The sequence below is a fragment of the Pelodiscus sinensis genome, chromosome 2, assembly GCF_049634645.1.
Source record: "Pelodiscus sinensis isolate JC-2024 chromosome 2, ASM4963464v1, whole genome shotgun sequence".
NCBI classification, from domain to species: domain Eukaryota; kingdom Metazoa; phylum Chordata; order Testudines; family Trionychidae; genus Pelodiscus; species Pelodiscus sinensis.
Window position 1 is genome coordinate 140,059,682 of NC_134712.1, and position 9,653 is coordinate 140,069,334.

The window sequence follows — 9,653 nt, forward strand, 5'->3', positions numbered from 1 at the left end:
AAAAGGTTCTCCACCCCTGTCTTAGTTGAAGGATTCTTTCCCCCTCTCTTCTATAGTCTAGTGAACCTTTGAAATGGAGTCCTTCCAAGGTTATCCCCTAAAGGAAAGTCTATGGTTAAGAAAGTTTCATGCTGGTTTCTTCCCTTTCTGGTATTTGCTAAAGTGCAGATTGATCTGCCCCTACAATATCCTTCCCATACTCTGATGCTGAGTGACTATCTCCTTTCATTGTTAGCTTGATGGTTTTATTATCCTTTAATGTAAATTGGAAGTACCTTCAAAGCTGTGGAGTCACTTTCCTTTGACTAGGGTGTGGTAGCTTCAGCCCTGCCTGGCAGCACACTTTAAGAACTTAATTCCCAATGGGCTCGTCTACATTGGCCCCTTTTCCGGAAGGGGCATGGTAATTTTTGAAATCGCAATAGGGAAATGCGCGGGGGATTTAAATAAGATGGGGGATTTTGAATAAGATCCTCCAGAAAAGGGCACTTTTTCCGGAGGATCAGGGCCAGGGTAGATGCTCTTTTCCGGCTTTTCTAAAAGCCGGAAAAAAGCGGCAGACATTTTTATTTAAATGCCGCGGGGGATATTTAAATCCCCCGCGCATTTCCCTATTGCGATTTCAAAAATTACCATGCCCCTTCCGGAAAAGGGGCCAATGTAGACGTAGCCAATATGTTTGTAATTTTGCATTTGTCCTCTACTACGATACACCACACAATAATATTCATGATCCATATATTATTAGTTTTCTATTGATATCTTGCATGACATCTTTTAGTCATCATGATACTTGTGAGTCAGTACACAAAACTGGTCAGGCCAGCTGAAACTCACTGTCAGCAGGGGCTTGTCCTCTTGCACTGGGATGATGTTAGGGTTAGAGCTGCTAGCCTGTTTACTGCAGTTACATCTGTTGAAGACAATATGGACTGGTGTGGGAAAACAGCTTTACCACATAGAAAGCAATATGTGAAGGAGTGGAAAAAAGAGGGACCGGTGTCCCAAGGGTTAAAGAAAGCCTTTGGGCCCGCCTAGCACCACCCCGCTTTATCTGCAACTAATGCCAGGCCCGGAGGAAGGAGAAAAAGGAGGCGCCTGGTTCAGTTTGGGGCTAACTAGCAAGGTGGCAGGAGCCTGGGTCAGCGGTCTAAAGGACACAAACCAGAGAGCCTGTTGCTCAGTAGCCAGGGGAGTAAGTAAGCCTTCACTCTACTCCTCTGGGAAAAGGGGGGGGGGCTACTGACAATCCCCATCTAAAGGAAATCTGGACTCCTGGGGCCATGCCCAAAATTTAAGGACTTGAACAGGGAGTGATGTGGCATTTCTGGGAAAGGAACAGAGGGGGCCATTTCCCCCCCCCCCTTTTTTTTTCTGCCTGCTTATTCAGTGACCTAGCCACTAGGCTGCACAGGTGCTAAGAATCTGGCCACATTGCCCACTCTAAAAACTTTCAGAAGAGTACCCTCCGCGAAAATTTAATTAAGATCTCAGGGGGATTCAAGGGACATCCTGGATTATATAAACAAAAACTGCTCTGTCTGGTCCACTCTAGCAACTCTGCAGGGGAATGAAAAGCAGGTAACAACTCTTCCTCTGTTTGTTGTATTGCTGCATCCTCTACCATGAATAAATTGATGAAAAGGTGTCCTGCTACATTGGAGTCACATGCCAACTGTATATTTAAACATGGGAAAAGCATGAGCACACTTATCTGAATTTCCTTCCCCCGCATTAGGCTTACCAGTGCTCAGGTGCAGCAAATGGTTAGACTATTGTGATGGGGCCTCAAACAGGTCCTCTCCTGGATTCCATCATCATAGGTCTCCCATCCTCTTCCTTCTTGCTTGTTTACAGTAGGTGGTCTGTGTCTCTGGCTCATTGGAGTTATCTATAGGGCTTTATGGTGAGGTCTCCACTCAATAGGGCATGCAACAATTTGGAGAAGTGGCACATGCCTGCTGCAATTCCTTCATTTTCACAGGAGCAGCTGTGATCCTAGGCATACCCCTTCACCAGCATTCTCCCTGCAATCTGCTCTTAGATGTCCATACTTCTGTGATTGCTCTGTAGCTGTGTACATCTTCTTCCCCCAAACTGAAGAGATCCAATATCCAATCAGGAAAAGGCATTTCAAATATACCTGGGGTTTTGAACGGGTCAAGGGAATTCTGGTCTCCATGATTCCTGGGCAGTGGAGTTCACAACTGTGACCAGAACAGTCAGTGCCAGGCATTGTTGGAGAGCTGTTGGAGGACTGTTAGGTCAACACCATCTACGCTCAACTCTGCCTTTGTTATACTTGTAGAAATAGAACTAGCAGAATCTTGTCAGGGGGATAAGGCAATGTGCCACGTTTATTGTGAAGGCAGAATTCATGTACTATTCTTTGCTATGAAAGTTATCCAGACAGTTCTACAGATGGGATATAATCACCAGCCTCTGTTACTCCTGCTGATTCACTGTCCAGGCAGCCTAGACATGAGGAGGGGAGCCAGCTCGTGTCAGTGCATACTAATGCTCCTGGAGAATGATTGTGGAACTGAAGGACCCAATTTTATAGTTTTGCTCCCGTCTTTTTATGCTTTACTCCATGGAGTCTGTCTTGTCCCACTGCCCCAGGACATTGTATGTCCATGAGTCATCAGTTAATGACAGATGTGACTTTGATCTTCTTTTCTTGATGGGGCTTCTGTTTCTCTTTCTTGGATGGGTTCTTTTGCAGGGCTTGCTCACATTATTCTTCAGCCATCAAGGTGGTGCTAGCATCTCGTCTCCAGGCTGGCTGGGTTAAGGGACTGATTCCCCCCCCCCCCCCCCACACACACTTTAACACTTTTACATAGACACACACCTAACTTTAAACAGATTTAAGGCAGTACATAGTATAAAATGGGCTTTCAGTTACAATATGTAAAAAAAAAAGTTCAAAAAAAGAATAATAGGTTGTCCAAAGCCAATTCTTAACAGGTTACTAACAAATTAATTCCAATCCCATTCATAAAAATTTGGCCACAATTCATGAGGTTACATAACATCATGGTGATAGATATAATTTATTAAAGGTTGATTTCATTCTTCAGCTCCACATTGTCCCCCTTTTTACTTTCCACTTTTATAAGTTAATGTGTAATTGCCTTAAAGCAATATTTATTGAGTGGTGACATCAGCCTGAGGCTTTAGTTTGTCATGCATTTTCCTTATCCAGCAATATATGTCACACATACACCCAGCACAGTACCAATACAATTAGCAAAGGGTGATATATATTAGATAGTATGCCCTTGGATGTGGGGGACCAACCTGTGAAAATATTATACTAGTGGTATACAGTGATTCTTTTTAGATTTAGCAATTTTTAACGTTTCCATTTGCACGTATTTTAGTGACATTTCCATATGTCCTCCCGTGTTTGTTATAAAAACTGAGTTACCTTTGTTTCTTTAAGGGAGTGATTAGTCAAATCATGCCAATCCAAACCAAAGTTAACAGAAAAATTAACCAGATTGGTAGCCATAGGTCTCTGTACTTTTTTACCTTTGGTAAGTAGTAAGTGTGGTTGCTAGCAAACAGCACAGTGACATTGCATCTTCATATGTCCACAGGTGGCTGGCTAGTACTTCCATCTTCCCAAAATACATTTTCCTAGGCAGTAATACATAAACACTGTCTGTTACACAAAACTCATGCTACATTTTCTAATTCATCCTAGTTCCCAGTGATATATGTATGCTACATGGTTATGTGGTGACAGGCAAGGACAAGCATACCATCTTCTAAGCGCTCCATTCATTACACCCCTGAGAATCCAAAAATGTTTTACTTTCCCATCTCTCTGATTTATAACCTGAGGTAGCTGAAAAGATCCCATGGTCAATATTAGGAGTGGGCTTACCTATAATGTCACAGTGATAGATAAAATTTATTAAAAGGGGATTTAATTCTTCAGCCCTACACCTTGACCACAGAAGGTCAGTCATGGCTCAGGGCTATTTGTGGAGATGGTGTTGCTCTAATAGGGAGACTGCATCAATGGAAGACAAATTTACATAGATATATGTACAATTAGATTGTTGCAAGGCAATTTACATCTACTTAACTTTGTAGTGTAGACCAGGCCAAAGCAAATCCAGATTGTGTCGCTAGTGCTGACCCTCACTTGTAGTCTCACTGCTGGGAAAACATAGGCACAGCATAGTTCTCAGACACTGCAAGACCTGGCAGACTTACCAGTAATGGGCTATTTAGGGCATTGATTTTAATTGCCTTTTTCTAGACATAGGCTTTAGCAGCATTGCAAAATGCGTAGTCTTGGCCAGCAAAGTTCCACCCTTATTAGACAGACAGATGGATATATGAAGGAGGATGGATAAATAAGTTAGGGAAGGAAAATGAGGGAAAAGAGAGTTTCACGTTCCACGTGGAGGTGAATCTCACTCCATCTCTAGCCCTTTCTGGTCAGAATATCCATCAGGATTAGGATGATGAAAGACCCTAGGAAATGGTGAGGGTGGCAGTTATAATGGTGAAGCTCATTTTAGCAGGCCATTCCCATGCCCTCCAGGACTCTTTAGGGACCCCAAGAAGGAGCAATAAGTGGAATAGCATGCCCCCTCATTATTTTATCCACCAATTAGACCTAATTTCTGACACACCAATTTTGGTTAATTGATTTATGGACTCACAATGTTTTACCTTGAAAGCATGAGCTAAACACAGTCCTTGAGTTATATTAGGAGGCCTTTTTCTTTGGACTAGTTCATTCTGTCTTGCTTTTGCACCTTTTCCCAACAACATCTATTTTATAGGTAATTATGACATCTTACACTCACCTTTTACAGTGGAGTCCACAATTAGGGTAAATGTGTACACCCAATAATAACAGAAAGCATTGGGTAGACAACTGCTTTATGTCTACACAGACAGTAGTAAAATATCAATAGTATCAATTTAGCACCAAAACACAAGATGATACTACTTTAGACCTCACCTGCTCATGGTGGATTTGGCACTGGGCAAAACCTCAGTCCTGCCATGAATGATTTCAGTTTTCAGTGATTTCAGCTCTCAGCTCAAAATACAGCTTAGCCATAAGAAATTTCATATTCACAAGAGTAAATTTAAAATAATCAAGTCCTTATAGAGCTTATTCTAGCTTTACTCTTGAGACAGTGGGGAAAAACAGGCTGAACCAGTCTTACAGCCAATGCCTGGAGGACATATCACCTGCTGATTGAAAGACCTGCCCTCTTCCTTTAACCATCACAGAACTCTGACAGAGAAGCCTTTGTTCAACAGAGATTCTTTAAACTGACAGTGTCTCCCTCCTTTGAAAAGTTAAGCACAGTCTGTCTTTTCTGTATTCCCACAATAATTTCAAGCATTCAACTGGTGATCATAGTTCACACTTCCTGCATTTAGTATTAACATAATTTGTGACATACAACAGTTAAATTGATTACAATGAGCAAAGGGCTACTCCATCAGCTGAATAGCTAACAAATCTAAACAAAGCAGGAGCAAACTGTACTTACATAGATACATCTAGGGTCTCTTCCAGCTAGCTGAAAGAGATGCATTCCTTCAGATCCTACTTACACATCCTGTTTCAAATAAGAGACTGAAAAATTGGGGAAAATGCAGAAAAGAATCACAAAACATTAAGAAAATGCCTTCTCAGTTGAGACACTTGCAAAGCTTTATCTGTTGAGTCTATTTAAAACATTTCAAAGGTGACTTAATTAGTGTGTAAGTGTTTTCACAGGTAGGAAAATATTGGGTACTAAAGGCTTCTTTGTGGACAATGGCATTACAAAAAACAAACAGTGGAAGCTAAGCAAATTCAAATTGGAAATCAGGCACACGTTTAACAGTGAGTGTTCTGTGCGAACTATGGAGGGATGTGGTAGATTCTTCATTCCTGATGTCTTCAGATTGAGACAGGTTGCTTTTCTGGAAGATATGTTTTAGTCAAACACTAGTTGTTGGGCTCAAAAAAGAGATAACTGGGTGTAATTTCCTGGCCTGTGATAAATAGGCGATCAGACTAGTTGATCTAATGATCTCTTTTGGCTTTAGAGTCTATTAATCTATTTCTTAATTTTCCTAAACCAACAGCTGCTTCTGAAGTTAGGTGAAATAATTTTACAAATGCATGTTACATTTGTAGTACCGTCTAGAATTGTTGTGTCCAATGAGGAGGTCCAGAGATTTACAGGAAATACAGTAATTAATCTACTATTTATTTAGTATTTATATAAAGTTTTCTTTTTAGAATCATTTGTAACTATGGTATCCTCATGCCCAAAATGGAATGTGCTTTGTGGGAGTCTCCAGAAGAGAAAAGACTCTCACAGAAGCACAAAATAGAAGCTCCTTCAACCTCCACAGGTACCTGTTTTAACCTCCCACAGGTAAATACATGCACACAGCATAGTACAACAAATATAGCAAAGGGTTTATTTAGAGCAGTGTTTCTTAACCTGGGGTGCACGCACCCCCTCGGGATGTGAGACATGCCAGATTTTTATGATATATCTTAGGTTTAAAGAACTGACCTACTTCAACCATTTTTAATAAGGGTTGCGAGAACATATTTTGAGAACCAAAGGGATGCAGGCTGCAGTAAAGTTAAGAACAACTGATTCAGAGGGACACATGGAGAAAAACAGGAGGAGAAGAGTGGTAAAACAGGGTCACATACCACTAGGTTTCTGGATCCTTGTTGTGTATCACAGTATAAAAACTTAGATGCAGAGCAATGTGTCTAGACTTAAAAGTTAAGCAATCCCTAGCAGAGTTCCAGTCCAGCAGGGTCATCTTTGGTGGCAGTAAGCTTTCCCCAATAAGCCCCTCTGATGCCCTCTTCTGCAGCACTCTGTAAAGCTACACAGAGCAACAACCTCTCCATTTAACTAGTTACAGCCTCCTTCCTTATCCCAATGCAGTTCACAAGCCCCAGTACTTATGGCCCCTGCAGTTCTGGACAACAGTGATATTGAGCCTGAGCCAGTTTGTTCTTTCAGATGATTCCTGCCTGGCAGGGAGCTCTTCCTGGTTCCTGTCCTAGGAAGCCCACAGCTGGCAGCAATCTTTCTTCTATTTTTTTCCATCCATGGGCAGAATAAATGTTGTTGTGTGTGCTGAGGCATGTGCAGATGTACACCACCAATTGAAACACAGGCTGCTGGCTGTGGGTGTTCTGCTAATCAGCTTGGCAGCATTTGTAGCTCTCCTATGGCCACCCAAGTGCTCACATTACAGGGAATACTGGTTGGCAGCTCTGTTCCTCCTGGGCTTTGGGCTAATTCTTGGCTTCTTTGCTACAAAAGAGTCTGTTTGCTATAGGCCCTTTTATCTGGTGCACCAGACACACCACGTCCCTGTTATGCTCTCTCTCCTCTATTCTCTCCCTGGCATAAGCAATACTTCCTCAAGATCAGGTTTTCAAGGGGCCACGCTCTTTAAAACCCAAGAGAATTAGTATAGGCTTTGTGTGTTTTGGTGTTACATTTACAAGCATTTTGCTATTTATTGCTATTTTCAGAGCATGTTGTGTATTATGTGAGATTGGTGATTGCTTTCACTATTACAAGGAAGAAAATGCAGTTTCTATAAGGTTCTGGGATTTTATGAGATTACACAGACTCTTATGACAGTTTCAAATGCCTCCCCGGAGTGACAGCCAAATGTGCTTAACCAAATTGTGTAGTGGGCAATGTTACTTTAACTGTGCATTTTTGATTGTTCTTAATTTGAGGGAAGGGATTCTCTGTCTTGATATGGCCCTTTTACTTTGTGGCACTTTAAAATCCTAGACAAATTTGCCCCAGTGCAGGTAATGAGAAAGACAAACCCTCTCCCACAAGTTGTAGTATAGGGGGCATGTAAGGGCAAGGCTGGAGGAGAAGGTGAGTGCTGCTGTCCCCAGGCAACTCAATTTTGGTTGCCATAACAAGGATGTGTATCTGCTCAGAAACAGAATAGCAACCTTAGCCTACAGAAAAGCCATTTTAGCTGCCCTTTCTCCCATACCGAACTGCAAGATTTCACCTGACACGTGATTTATTTATTGTATCTCTAAGTAGGCAGGGGAGAGTTTGTGCAGATATACTGTCAGGAAGGCAATACTTTAACTGTACTGATTTTCAGTTTAGTTTTGTTGTTCTGTAGTCCCATATTCCCAAAAGGTTTCACAGTATAAATTGCCGTAGCAGTATACATTGGCGATGTGCCAATGTTAATTCAATTGTAGCATAGTTTTTTTCATAAGCAAATTTGGATACTGAATGCATTTGGATAAAGATGCTCCACATGCTTTATTTCGAAATAGCTATTTTGGAATAGTCATTATTTCTTGTAGAATGAGGTTTACAGATTTCAGAATTAGCCATCCGTTATTTTGAAATTATTTCAAAATAACAGAATGACTGTATAGATGCTTGCATTGTTATTTCGAAACAATGCTAGTTATCTCAAAATAAGGCAGTGAGGCTGGTTCTTAGACTAACTCTGTTCATGCATTCCCCATACAGCCCTTACACCTGCAAGCAGGATCAGGATATCTTGCTTTTATAGTAATAGCTTGAAATTCCAAGTCTTCAATACACTACACAAAACACAGACCAGGATAATAATTTCAAATTATAGCCAAAGAGTTTTAATTAAACTTTGAAATTATGTACTTTTTTATTTCTTTTCTTTCCAATCTTTTTTCTATGTTTCAGGCATGTTTCATTTGCACAGCAAATGTTGATAATGTTACTGTATTTTCAAGAAACATTTTATAAAATTTTGTTACAGATAGCACTGCAGAATAGCTTATTACCACGGAGACTATTGTCACTGTGATCAGATATGTTGTCATTAAGAAATAACAGTCTTGAAAAAAAATCTAGAGTCTATTCTTTCTTCTCAACAACATTACTAATAAGTTTTCATTTCAGAATCTGTATTTCAGGTAATAACACAAAATAAAAGCATTCTTGATCCTGTTCCCAAACTGAATGACTCCTTAAGGATTTTTGAAAAGAGATTTTGATTTGTGCACTGAACAAATCTGTAATGCAAGTCACTGAGAGAAAATAAATATGGGCTCTATAATATTAACTGTGAAAAGTGCACTTTTCAGAGTACACCCTTACTTGAAGAGCATTCTGAGAGGGAGCAACTGGTTCTATTGCATATAGAAAGTCAAGGATTGCCATCTTAAAAATCAAAGCAAGGATCAAGACTCATTGTTCTCTAGTATGAAGAATGTTTTGTTTTTGTGCAGTACTGTGGTCAGACTACTTTATCTGCTTTTTGTAAATATTTGTAGATTTACTTTTAAAGGAAACCACTTAGGCTCAGATGTTAAATATTGAATTGTCCTCTTCCCGGCTCTGAGAGAGATACTTCATAGTTAATATTTATATGTGTTTTATATAAAAGTACAGTTATATATAAACCATATAAAGGTAGTATACAAAAGATTAGATCATCCAATCCAGCTTTGTTTCTGTGCAGAATGTCCCCCACAATATTACACTGTTTTGTCCAATCTAGTTTTAAAAGTTCTAAATTCCATAGTGTCTGCTGGGAGATTTTTCCTTAGCCTAATATATTTATTGGGAATTCAGTCTAATTTTAATGCACTTAGCTCATGTTTGTAT